Raw genomic sequence first — 14,389 nt, forward strand, 5'->3', positions numbered from 1 at the left:
TGCTGACAAGATAATAAAAAAATTGAGCACAAAGCCATGCAATCTTCATAGAATTGCCTTACTGAAGAGTACAGTGACTTTCAAAGTGTAACTGTCATAGGATGCCACCTCTCTACTTCATCAAATTTCTGCCCTGCTAGAGCTGCCCCGGTCAACTGTAAGTGCTGTTATTGTGAAGTGGAAACGTCTAGGAGCAACAACAGCTTAGCAACGAAATGGTAGGCCACACAAAGTCACAGAACTGGACCGCCAAGTGCTGAAGCGTGTAAAAATATAGTCTGTCGTTGGTTGCAAAACCCACTACCGAGTTCCAAACTGCCAATGGAAGCAATGTCAGCACAATAACGTTGGGAGCTTCATGAAATGGGTTTCAATGGCTGAGCAGCCACACGCAAGCCTAAGATCACCATGCACAATGCTAAGCGTTGGCTGGAGTGGTGTAAAGCTTGCCGCCATTGGACTCTAGAGCAGTAGAAACGCCTTCTCTGGAGTGATGAATCACGCTTCACCATCTGGCAGTCCGACGGACGAATCTGGATTTGGTGGATGCCAGGAGAAAGCTACTAATCACCTAACATCAGTACCCAACCTCACTAATGCTCTCGTGGCGGGGCCACAGTGTCTCCTGACCCCTCCTGTCTCAGCCTCCAGTATTTATGCTGCAGTAGTTTGTGTCGGGGGGCTAGGGTCAGTCTGTTATATCTGGAGTATTTCTCCTGTCTTATCCAGTGTCCTGTGTGAATTTAAGTATGCTCTCTCTAATTCTCTCTCTCCCTCTCTCTCTGAGGACCTGAGCCCTGGGACCATGCCTCAGGACTACCTAGCATGATGACTCCTTGTTGTCCCCAGTCCACCTGGCTGTGCTGCTGCTCCAGATTCAACTGTTCTGCCTGCAGCTATGGAACCCTGACCTTTACACTGTGATTACTATCATTTAACCATGCTGGTCATTTATGAACATTTGAACATCTTGGCCATGTTCTGTTATAATCTCCACCCGGCACAGCCAGAAGAGGACTGGCCAGCCCTCACAGCCTGGTTCCCCTCTAGGTTTCTTCCTAGGTTTTTGCCTTTCTAGGGAGTTTTTCCTAGCCACCGTGCTTCTACACCTGCATTGCTTGCTGTTTGAGGTTTTAGGCTGGGTTTCTGTACAGCACTCTGATATATCAGCTGATGTAAGAAGGGCTATATAAATAAATACATTTGAATTTGGCTGAATGGAAGCAAGTCCCTGCAGCAATGTTCCAACATCTAGAAGGAAAGCCTTCCCAGAAGAGTAGATGCTGTTATAGCATCAAAGGGGGGACCAACTCCATATTAATGCCCATGATTTTGGAATGAGATGGTCGATGAGTAGATATCTATAACAGTGGCAAGAAAAAGTATGTGAACCCTTTGGAATTACCTGGATTTCTGCATGAATTGGTCATCAAATTTGGTCTGATCATCTACGTCACAACAGTAGACAAACATAGTGTGGTTAAACTAATAACAGACACATTCTTGTATTTTTCTTGTCTATTTTGAATACATTATTTAAATATTCACAGTGTAGGTTGGAAAATATATGTAGTGTTACGCACGCCTCTATGAAGAGGGAACGCAACACCCTGCTACAACTAAACTCTCCGTGTAGTGAAAAAGGTATGGACAGTAGGTGCGAGTAAGGATGACAACAGACAGAATGTGGTACCGTTTGCAAGGACTTTATTCCTTTACACGGTAATATGGGGAAAAGGGACTGGATGGAACCAAAGCAAAGAAAGTAAATCTCAAAGCCCCCCCTCTCCTATCTTACCTGCCTAACCCACTACTTACCTAATTTAGCACCACCTGGTGCCCTAACCAAAATACAGGGGGTGGTCCACCCAGGTCTTACCTAGTGTGCCTAGACAGCGAATATGCTACGGGTATATGTATGCCCGCGGGCCTCTTGCCTAAGCACTCCCTAGGTGCCTTCCCTTTCCCCCTGGGAACAAATGAAACAGAATATTAAACAATTTCACAAACAAACTAAGAAACAAAGGACATCAAATAAGCTCTATGTGAGCAACAAACTCACAAAACATACCAACTCTCAGCAATGAACTCCCAGCAAAATCTCTCTAGCAAAATATCTGCAATGACCTCCCAGCAAAAAACTCTAGCAAATCTACTTCCAGCAAAATTCTCCTCCAGCAAAATCCTCCCTCCTGAACAGAACACTGGCTTTTATATATCTTCTGAAGGAATGGATAATTGGAGACAGCTGTGTCTTGACGAGGGGGCGGGGTCAGCTCTCCACTTAGCCATGGAGTCGACCAATCAGCTGCTTGAGGGATTTCAGGAAGCCATTTCCTGAAATAAACACATGCAAATACACAAACTACAACACAAACTGGGGAACGTAACATGTAGTTTGGAAAATGTAACCCCTCGGCTAATCTCACGCTCCTCGTAATGACTGGACCAGGGCGCATCGTGCGTAGAGTTCCACATATTTTTAATAAATAGAAACTCAATAAACAAAACAATAAAGCACAAATGAAAGGTGAAGCTACTGGTGTGCACACAGGCAACTAACTGTAGACAAGATCCCACAAATCACAAATGAGGAAATGGCTACCTAAATATGATCCCCAATCAGAGATAACGATAAACAGCTCTCTCTGATTGGGAACCATACCAGGCCAACATAAACCATTAATCACCTAGAGGACCCACCCTAGTCAATATCACGCCCCAACCAACATAGAGATTAAACAGCTCTCTATGGTTAGGGCGTGACAGTACCACCCCCCAAAGGTGCGGACTTCGACCGCAAAACCTGACTCAATAGGGGCGGGTCCGGGTGTGGCATCTACAAAGGATGACACAGGGCGTCAGGGGTGGCTCCGGTGCGGGGCGAAGTACCCACTCCGCTCGCAGATACATCATCATCCATGGCGGCTCTGGTGCTGGGATCTTCGCCGGAAGCTCCAGACCGTGGGTCGTTGCTGGAGACACCGGACCGTGTGTCGGCGCCGAACTGTAGATCATCGCCGGAGGAACAGGACCGTAGATCGTCGCAGGAGACTCTGGACTGCAGACCGTCGCTGGAGGTTCCGAACCGTAGACCGTCGCAGGAGGTACTGGACCCTGGAGGCGCACTGGAGACCAGGAGTGCTGAGCCGGCACAACCCGCCCTGGACAGATACCCACTTTAGCACGACAAGTAAGAGGAGCTGACACAGGACGTACTGGGCTGTGAAAGCACACTGGAAACCTGGTGCGTATAGCCGGCATCAATTGTACCAGAACTTTAACACACTTCTCAGGACAAGTGCGAGGAACTATCACAGATGGCATCGGACAGCTATCACGCTCCTCAGGGCGAATGCTGCGCATACCACGCCAAACCAACAGCTCTCTCTCTTCACTCTCCTCCAATTTGTCCAACAACTTCTCGAAGGTCACTTACTCTCCCCTCTGTTCACTTTCCTCCAATTTGTCCAATAACTCCGACAGTCTCTGACTCACCCCTCAACTTTGCCGACTGCTCCATGTACCCCTCCAAAATAATATTGTGGTTTCTGTGGCCTACCTCCCCGACTTCGTCACTGTCCCTCTTTCGCTGCTTCCGCCTGCCTCCATGGCGGGCTCTTCTCTCCTGCTATTATGTCGTCCCAAGTCCAGGATGTTCTCTCCCTAATCCCCTCCAGAGACCAGGATGCCATTATCTCCCAGGCAAGCTGCATGGTCCGTTGTTGGTGGGATCTTCTGTTACACTCATCGTAATGATTGGACCAAGAGTAGAGATCCACATATATTAACTGAAACTTACCAAACAAGTACAAACAAAACATGAAGCTACTGGTGTGCACACAGGCAACTAACTGTAGACAGGATCCCACAAACACAATGGGTAAAATGGCTACCTAAATATGATCCCCAATCAGAGACAACGATAAACAGCTGCCTCTGATTGGGAACCATATCAGGCTACCATAGACATACAATTCACCTAGATGACCCACCCTAGTCACTATCACGCCCCAAACAACATAGAGAATAAACAGATTTCTATGGTCAGGGCGTGACAGCTAATGACTTCTCCAAAAGCTAATTGGAGTCAGGAGTCAGCTAACCTGGATTCCGATCAATGAGACAGATTGGAGATGTTGGTTGGAGCTTGCCTTGCCCTATAAAAAAATACAAAAAAAATCTGAGATTGCTATTCACAAGAAGCATTGCTTGATGTGAATCATGCCTTGAACAAAAGAGACCTCAGAAGGCATAAGATTAAGAATTGTTGACTTGCATAAAGCTGGAAAGGGTTACAAAAGTATCTCTAAAAGCCTTGATGTTCATCAATCCACGGTAAGACAAAATGTATATGAATGGAGAAAGTTCAGCACTGTTGCTCCTCTCCCTAGGCCATCCTGCAAAGATGACTGCAAGAACACAGCGCAGAATGCTCAATGAGGTTAAGAAGAATCCTAGAGTGTCAGCTAAAGACTTACAGAAATCTCTGGAACATGCTAACATCTCTGTTGACGAGTCAACAATATGTAAAACACTAAACAAGAATGGTGTTCATGGGAGGACACCACGGAAGAAGCCACTGCTGTCCAACAAAACATTGCTACATGTCTGAAGTTTGCAAAAGTACACCTGGATGTTCCACAGCACTACTGGCAAAATAGTCTGTGGACAGAGTAAACTACAGTTGAGATGTTTGGAAGGAACACACAACACTATGTGTGGAGAAAAAAGGGCACAGCATACCTACATCAAAACCTCATCCCAACTGTAAAGTATGGTGGAGGGTGCATCGAGGTTTGGGGCTGCTTTGCTGCCTCAGGGCTTGGACAGCTTGCTATCATCGACGGAAAAATGAATTCCAAAGTTCATCAAAACATTTTGTAGGAGAATGTTAGACTACCTGTCTGCCAATTGAAGCTCAATAGAAGTTGGGTGATGCAACAGGACAGCGACCCAGATGTAAATTAACAACAGAATGGCTTCAACAGAAGAATATACACCTTCTGGAGTGGCCCAGTCAGAGTCCTGACCTCAACCCGATTGAGATGCTGTGGCATGACCTCAGGAGAGCAGTTCACACCAGACATCCCAAGAATATTGCTGAACCGAAACAATTTTGTGAAGAGGAATGGTCCAAAACTCCTCCTGACCATTTTTCAGGTCTGATCTGCAACTACAGAAAACGTTTGGTTGAAGTTATTGCTGCCAAAGGAGGGTCAACCAGTTATTAAATCCAAGGATTCACATACTTTTTCCCACCCTGCACTGTGAATGTTTACACAGTGTGTTCAATAAAGACATAAACGTATAATTGTTTGTGTGTTATTAGTTTAAGCAAACTGTGTTTGTACATTGTTGTGACTTAGATGAAGATCAGATCAAATTGTATGACCATTGTATGACCAATTTATGCAGAAATCCAGGTATTTCCAAAGGGTTCACGTACTTTTTCTTGCCACTCTACTTTCATGTAGTGTATACTGTATCTATAAATTACTTTATATGTTTACACTACATCTTTGGCAAAGCCTGCCTCCCGTTACAGAGTCATCTGTTAATAACTTTAAGGTTCTATCTGTAGGCTGACATTCAAAAAAGTATGGTATGTATTTGTTATGCAGGTTTGACCCCAAGTTCAGAATGAAGCATAAGCTCCTTCTCCAGTGTACCTGAGGATTGTCCTCTCTCTTTAGTCTCGGTGCTGGAGACAGAGGGGTCCTGCTCACCAACATCTTCTGCCCCAATCCCCCCCGTGCTTTAACAGTCTGGAAACAGAGGGAGGAAAACAACGCTCTTAAAACATTAACAATGAAAGTAACAGAGTTATACATGTAGAATTACTTCAATTATGAAAAGGGAACAAGTCACTTTCCCATCCAAACTGTCCTGCTGACCTCACAAAATGTATTAATTTCCCTGAAAATGGACGATACAATTATACATTTTAATCATTTTAGTCAATAAGATTCTTGCTACGTAAGCTTAACTTTCTGAACATTCGAGACGTGTAGTCCACTTGTCATTCCAATCTCCTTTGCATTAGCGTAGCCTCTTCTGTAGCCTGTCAACTATGTGTCTGTTTATCCCTGTTCTCTCTCTCTGCACAGACCATACAAACGCTCCACACCGCGTGGCCGTGGCCACCCTAATCTGGTGGTCCCAGCGCGCACGACCCACGTGGAGTTCCAGGTCTCCGGTAGCCTCTGGAACTGCCGATCTGCGGTCAACAAGGCAGAGTTCATCTCAGCCTATGCCTCCCTCCAGTCCCTCGACTTCTTGGCACTAACGGAAACATGGATCATCACAGACAACACTGCTACTCCTACTGCTCTCTCTTCGTCCGCCCACGTGTTCTCGCACACCCCGAGAGCTTCTGGTCAGCGGGGTGGTGGCACCGGGATCCTCATCTCTCCCAAGTGGTCATTCTCTCTTTCTCCCCTTACCCATCTGTCTATCGCCTCCTTTGAATTCCATGCTGTCACAGTTACCAGCCCTTTCAAGCTTAACATCCTTATCATTTATCGCCCTCCAGTTCCCTCTGAGAGTTCATCAATGAGCTTGATGCCTTGATAAGCTCCTTTCCTGAGGACGGCTCACCTCTCACAGTTCTGGGCGACTTTAACCTCCCCACGTCTACCTTTGACTCATTCCTCTCTGCCTCCTTCTTTCCACTCCTCTCCTCTTTTGACCTCACCCTCTCACCTTCCCCCCTACTCACAAGGCAGGCAATACGCTCGACCTCATCTTTACTAGATGCTGTTCTTCCACTAACCTCATTGCAACTCCCCTCCAAGTCTCCGACCACTACCTTGTATCCTTTTCCCTCTCGCTCTCATCCAACACCTCCCACACTGCCCCTACTCGGATGGTATCGCGCCGTCCCAACCTTCGCTCTCTCTCCCCGCTACTCTCTCCTCTTCCATCCTATCATCTCTTCCCTCCGCTCAAACCTTCTCCAACCTATCTCCTAATTCTGCCTCCTCAACCCTCCTCTCCACCCTCTCTGCATCCTTTGACTCTCTATGTCCCCTATCCTCCAGGCCGGCTCGGTCCTCCCCCCCCGCTCCGTGGCTCGATGACTCATTGCGAGCTCACAGAACAGGGCTCCGGGCAGCCGAGCGGAAATGGAGTAAAACTCGCCTCCCTGCGGACCTGGCATCCTTTCACTCCCTCCTCTCTACATTTTCCTCCTCTGTCTCTGCTGCTAAAGCCACTTTCTACCACGCTAAATTCCAAGCATCTGCCTCTAACCCTAGGAAGCTCTTTGCCACCTTCTCCTCCCTCCTGAATCCTCCTCCCCCTCCTCCCTCTCTGCAGACGACTTCGTCAACCATTTTGAAAAGAAGGTCGACGACATCCGATCCTCGTTTGCTAAGTCAAACGACACCGCTGGTTCTGCTCACACTGCCCTACCCTGTGCTCTGACCTCTTTCTCCCCTCTCTCTCCAGATGAAATCTCGCGTCTTGTGACGGCCGGCCGCCCAACAACCTGCCCGCTTGACCCTATCCCCTCCCCTCTTCTCCAGACCATTTCCGGAGACCTTCTCCCTTACCTCACCTCGCTCATCAACTCATCCCTGACCGCTGGCTACGTCCCTTCCGTCTTCAAGAGAGCGAGAGTTGCACCCCTTCTGAAAAAACCTACACTCGATCCCTCCGATGTCAACAATTACAGACCAGTATCCCTTCTTTCTTTTCTCTCCAAAACTCTTGAACGTGCCGTCCTTGGCCAGCTCTCCCGCTATCTCTCTCTGAATGACCTTCTTGATCCAAATCAGTCAGGTTTCAAGACTAGTCATTCAACTGAGACTGCTCTCCTCTGTATCACGGAGGCGCTCCGCACTGCTAAAGCTAACTCTCTCTCCTCTGCTCTCATCCTTCTAGATCTATCGGCTGCCTTCAATACTGTGAACCATGAGATCCTCCTCTCCACCCTCTCCGAGTTGGGCATCTCCGGCGCGGCCCACGCTTGGATTGCGTCCTACCTGACACGTCGCTCCTACCAGGTGGCGTGGCGAGAATCTGTCTCCTCACCACGCGCTCTCACCACTGGTGTCCCCCAGGGCTCTGTTCTAGGCCCTCTCCTATTCTCGCTATACACCAAGTCACTTGGCTCTGTCATAACCTCACATGGTCTCTCCTATCATTGCTATGCAGACGACACACAACTAATCTTCTCCTTTCCCCCTTCTGATGACCAGGTGGCGAATCGCATCTCTGCATGTCTGGCAGACATATCAGTGTGGATGACGGATCACCACCTCAAGCTGAACCTCGGCAAGACGGAGCTGCTCTTCCTCCTGGGGAAGGACTGCCCGTTCCATGATCTCGCCATCACGGTTGACAACTCCATTGTGTCCTCCTCCCAGAGCGCTAAGAACCTTGGTGTGATCCTGGACAACACCCTGTCGTTCTCAACCAACATCAAGGCGGTGGCCCGTTCCTGTAGGTTCATGCTCTACAACATCCGCAGAGTACGACCCTGCCTCACACAGGAAGCGGCGCAGGTCCTAATCCAGGCAATTGTCATCTCCCGTCTGGATTACTGCAACTCGCTGTTGGCTGGGCTCCCTGCCTGTGCCATTAAACCCCTTCAACTCATCCAGAACGCCGCAGCCCGTCTGGTGTTCAACCTTCCCAAGTTCTCTCACGTCACCCCGCTCCTCCGTTCTCTCCACTGGCTTCCAGTTGAAGCTCGCATCCGCTACAAGACCATGGTGCTTGCCTACGGAGCTGTGAGGGGAACGGCACCTCAGTACCTCCAGGCTCTGATCAGGCCCTACACCCAAACAAGGGCACTGCGTTCATCCACCTCTGGCCTGCTCGCCTCCCTACCACTGAGGAAGTACAGCTCCCGCTCAGCCCAGTCAAAACTGTTCGCTGCTCTGGCCCCCCAATGGTGGAACAAACTCCCTCACGACGCCAGGACAGCGGAGTCAATCACCACCTTCCGGAGACACCTGAAACCCCACCTCTTTAAGGAATACCTAGGATAGGATAAGTATTCACTCTCACCCCCCCCCTTTAAGATTTAGATTTAGATAAATGACTTAAATGTAAATGTAAATAGTATCGTAACTTCCCACCCAAACCGTGGTGCTGACCTTGGTGTCGGAGGTTAGGCCGCTGATTTGCAGTGTCTGCACCGATGCCGGGGCCGTGATGACAATGCCCGTCAACATGCCTGTGGGCTGGCCGCTCTTGGCAGCGCAGGGCTGACCATTGATGATGCGCACCTGGTGGATGAGCCCGGCGCTGGAGGGCAGCGAGGAGGGGCTCAGCTTGTTGGTCAGCATCACCGGGCCCCGCTGGAGCAGCTGGAGCGCCGTCATCATGGGCCGAAGGGGCGCTGGGGCAATGGGCACGCTGTTGGGCTTCGCCCGGACCTGAGTTGGGAGGATAGGGATCAGAGGTTAGCCAATCATTCATCAGGTGTCATATTGGAGCTTCACAAATGTGTGTAAAAGAGACTGACCAGGGAAAGGTAATTCCAATTTGGTGCTCTGAGATATCACTGTAGATGGAAGCATACAGTGGGGCAAAAAAGTATTTAGTCAGCCACCAATTGTGCAAGTTCTCTCACTTAACAAGATGAGAGAGGCCTGTAATTTTCATCACAGGTACACTTCAACTATGACAGACAAAATGAGAAAAGAAATCCTGAAAATCACATTGTAGGATTTTTTTATTAATTAATTTGCAAATTATGGTGGAAATAAGTATTTGGTCAATAATAAACAAGCAAGATGTCTGGCTCTCACATACCTGTAACTTCTTCTTTAAGAGGCTCCTCTGTCCTCCACTCGTTACCTGTATTAATGGCACCTGTTTGAACTTGTTATCAGTATAAAAGACACCTGTCCACAATCTCAAACAGTCACACTCCAAACTCCACTATGGCCAAGACCAAAGAGCTGTTAAAGGACACCAGAAACAAAATTGTAGACCCGCACCAGGCTGGGAAGACTGAATCTGCAATAGGTAAGCAGCTTGGTTTGAAGAAATCAACTGTGGGAGCAATTATTAGTAAATGGAAGACATACAAGACCACTGATAATCTCCCTCGATCTGGGGCTCCACGCAAGATCTCACCCCATGGGGTCAAAATGATCACAACAACGGTGATCAAAAATCCCAGAACCACACCCCCCGTGTGAATAGTGAATGACCTGCAGAGAGCTGGGATCAAAGTAACAAAGCCTAACATCAGTAACACACTACGCTGCCAGGGACTCAAATCCTGCAGTGCCAGACGTGTCCCCCTGCTTCAGCCAGTACATGTCCAGGCCCATCTGAAGTTTGCTAGAGAGCATTTGGATGATCAAGAAGAAGATTGGGATTATGTCATATGGTCAGATGAAACCAAAATATAACTTTTTGGTAAAAACTCAACTGGTCATGTTTGGAGGACAAAGAATGCTAAGTTGCATCCAAAGAACACCATACCTACTATGAAACATGGGGGTGGAAACATCATGCTTTGGGGCTGTTTTTCTGCAAAGGGACCAGGATGACTAATCCGTGTAAAGGAAAGGATGAATGGGGCCATGTATCATGAGATTTTGAGTGAAAACCTCCTTCCAACAGCAAGGGCATTGAAGATGAAACATGGCTGGGTCTTTCAGCATGACAATGATCCCAAACACACCGCCCGGGCAACGAAGGAGTGGCTTCGTAAGAAGCATTTCAAGGTCCTGGAGTGGCCTAGCCAGTCTCCAGATCTCAACCCCATAGCAAATCTTTGGAGGGAGTTGAAAGTCTGTGTTGCCCAGCAACAGCTCCAAAACATCACTGCTCTAGAGGAGAACTGCATGGAGGAATGGGCCAAAATACCAGCAACAGTGTGTGAAAACCTTGTGAAAGACTTACAGAAAACGTTTGAACTCTGTCATTGCCAACAAAGGGTATATAACAAAGTATTGAGATAAACTTTTGTTATTGACCAAATACTTATTTTCCACTATAATTTGCAAATAAATTCATTAAAAATCCTACAATGTGATTTTCTGGATTTTTTTTCTCATTTTGTCTGTCATAGTTGAAGTGTACATATGATGAAAATTACAGGCCTCTCTCATCTTTTTAAGTGGGAGAACTTGCACAATTAGTGGCTGACTAAATACTTTTTTTGCCCCACTGTACTATATAATCACAGTCTCTACTTAACTATGAACACTTAGGTAAGGAAGGTGTCAGTAAAAGTGACAACCCAAAAATTGAGCTGTTAAATGAACCTGTGATAGGTTGTGAAATGTAAGCAGTCATTCATTTCACCATCAAAACCAGAAAAAAATGGTGACCTTGGTGGTTTTGCTGATGTTCCTTTTGGCTTTGCTGGTGTTCCTAACCCTTACAAGCAGGACGTCACTTGTGCTCTTGACGAGGATGGCTGTGTAGTTGAGTAGCTCCGTGGAACTGAAATGATTTTGGCAATGCTATTTACTCATTTTGGGGCATAGTTATACAAGTGAAAGGCAGATTTTTGTTACAACGAAAATGAACAGTTCTAAACTGGATAGCCGCAAATCACAGCGTACAAAGGATTCACTGCAGACACAACTGTCCAAGCTTAGCAAGGAAATTGAGGCTGCCTACAGGCCAGATATGCCAGACACTGCAACTTGCGAGCCCACTCTGACCTTTCTTGCCTCTGAAATCAGAGCAATTTGTTTGTCCACCCAAAATATTGAACAAGACACATCAGAAATTAAGACCACAATGTAGTGTTGGGTTCTGAGAATATGAAAATATACTTATGTCACTGATGGAGTGCTGAGGTTTAGAGGCTATTCACCAGCGGAACCCCTCGACAACATTCCGCTGAAAAGGCAGCAGGCGAAATTCAAAAATATTTTTTTGAAATATGCAACTTTCAAACATTAACAAGTGCAATACAGCAAATGAAAGATAAACATCATTGTTAATCTACCCTGTCCGATTTAAAAAACGCTTTACAGAGAAAACACAACATATGATTATGTTAGGTCATTGCCCAAGTAAAAAAAAACACAGCCATTTTTCCAGCCAAAGATAGGAGTCACAAAAAGCAGAAATATAGATTAAATTAATCACTAACCGTTGATGATCTTCATCAGATCACACTCATAGGACATCATGTTACACAATACATGTATGTTTTGTTCGATAATGTGCATATTTATATCCAAAAATCTCAGTTTACATTGGCGCGTTACGTGCAGTAATGTTTTGATTCCAAAACATCCGGTGATTTTGCAGAAATACTCATAAACATTGATAAAAGATACAAGTGTTATTCACAGAATTAAAGATAAACTTCTCCTTAATGCAACCGCTGTGTCATATTTCAAAAAAACTTTATGGAAAAAGCATAATTTGAGAACGACGCTCAGAACCCAAAACAGCCAGAGGAATATCAGCCATTTTGGAGTCAACAAAGTTAGAAATAACACCATAAATATTCACTTACCTTTGATGATCTTCATCAGAAGGCACTCCCAGGAATCCCAGTTCGACAATACATGACTGATTTGTTCCATCATTTATGTCCAAATAGCCACTTGTTGTTAGCGTTTTCAGCCCAGTTGTCACACCCTGACATAGTTTGCTTTGTATGTTTCTATGTTTTGTTTGGTCAGGGTGTGATCTGAGTGGGCATTCTATGTTGTGTGTCTAGTTTGTCTGTTTCTGTGTTTGGCCTGATATGGTTCTCAATCAGAGGCAGGTGTTAGTCATTGTCTCTGATTGGGAACCATATTTAGGTAGCCTGTTTGGTGTTGGGTTTTGGGGGTGATTGTCTCCTGTGTCAGTGTTTGTTCCACACGGGACTGTTTCGGGTTTACATGTTTGTTGTTTTCGTAGTTTATTCATGTATAGTTTTCTTATTAAAAACAAACATGAATTTCAACCACGCTGCATTTTGGTCCTCCTCTCCTTCCCAGGAAGAATCCCGTTACACCAGTAATCCATCTTCATGAGGCGCAGGCACTATGTTCAGACAAAAACTCAAAAAGTTCCATTACAGTTCTTTAGAAACATGTCAAACGATATATGGAATCAATCTTTAGGATGTCTTTAACATAAAACATCAATAATGTTCCAACCGGAGAATTCCTTTGTCTGAAGAAAAGCACTGGAACGAGAGGTAACTCTTTCGGGAGCGCGGGTCATGAGACCAAGGCACTCTGCAGACCACTGACTCAAAGAGGTCTCATGAGCCCCCCCTTTATAGTAGCATCCTTATTCAAGTTTCTAAAGACGGTTGACATCTATTGGAAGCCCTAGGAAGTGCAACTTTATCCACATCTCAATGTGTATTCGGTAGGCCAATCTTTGAAAAAGTACTAACCTCAGATGTCCCACTTCCTGGTTGGATTTTTCTCTGTTTTTTGCAAGCCATATGAGTTCTGTTATACTCACAGACATCATTCAACCAGTTTTCGAAACTTCAGAGTGTTTTCTATCCAATACTAATAATAATATGCATATATTAGCATCTGGGACAAGTAGGAGGCAGTTCACGCTGGGCACGCTATTCATCCAAAAGTGAAAATGCTGCCCCCTATCCCAAAAAGGTTAAGGGTTATAAGAGGAAGGTATATAGTGTGTGCAACTAGGCTTGGAATGTGTTGAGTGCAGGGAAGCGATTACATGTGGCAGGCATTGATAAGGGGAGAGAGCCATGGATTGGTGATGGAGGGGGGTTGTCAGGTCAGCTTAAGGGATAAATAAAAGTTTATGGCCGGTATCACTAGTGTCCTGCCTAGCAGTAAAGAACGATGTTTGTACAGAAGGGTAGGAAGAGACTCTCACATGTAATCTAACAATAACACAACAACTCCCTTATACACACAAGTGTAAAGGGATGAATAAGAATATGTACTTATAAATATATGGACGATCAATGGTCGTGCGGAATAGGCAAGATGCAGTAGCTGGTATAGAGTACAGTATATACATATGAGATGAGTAATAGGGTATGTAAACATTATATAATGTGACATTGTTTAAAGTGACTAGTGATACATTTATTACATCCAATTATTAATTATTAAAGTGGCTAGAGATTTGAGCCTGTATGTTGGCAGCAGCATTTTTGGCCTTCCTGTGACATCGGGTGATGTAGGTGTCCTGGAGGGCAGGTAGTTTGCCCCCAGTGATGGTAGTGCGGGCTACACAACGCCTCTGGAGAGCCTTACGGTTGTTGTGATACAGCCCAGTGTAGGGTAGGTTCCATAAGGATAGGTCCCGAGTGGAGGTTTTCCTCTGCGATATCCAGGTAAAAAAAACAGGTCTGGGGTGGGATCCTTCAAGGATAGGTCCCGAGTGGAGGTTTTCCTCTGCGAGATCTGTAAAAAGGGTGAGTGTACATCAAGATACACCAGGCAGGGGTGTTGGGACAGCGTTG

General features: G+C 46.1%; 1 pseudogene; it reads right to left on the reverse strand.

Moving 5' to 3' along the window:
* Positions 1-14,389, reverse strand: part of LOC124004906 — a 128,860-nt pseudogene that overhangs the window by 30,067 nt on the left and 84,404 nt on the right.

Source organism: Oncorhynchus gorbuscha, linkage group LG02 (assembly GCF_021184085.1).
Source record: "Oncorhynchus gorbuscha isolate QuinsamMale2020 ecotype Even-year linkage group LG02, OgorEven_v1.0, whole genome shotgun sequence".
Taxonomy (NCBI): domain Eukaryota; kingdom Metazoa; phylum Chordata; class Actinopteri; order Salmoniformes; family Salmonidae; genus Oncorhynchus; species Oncorhynchus gorbuscha.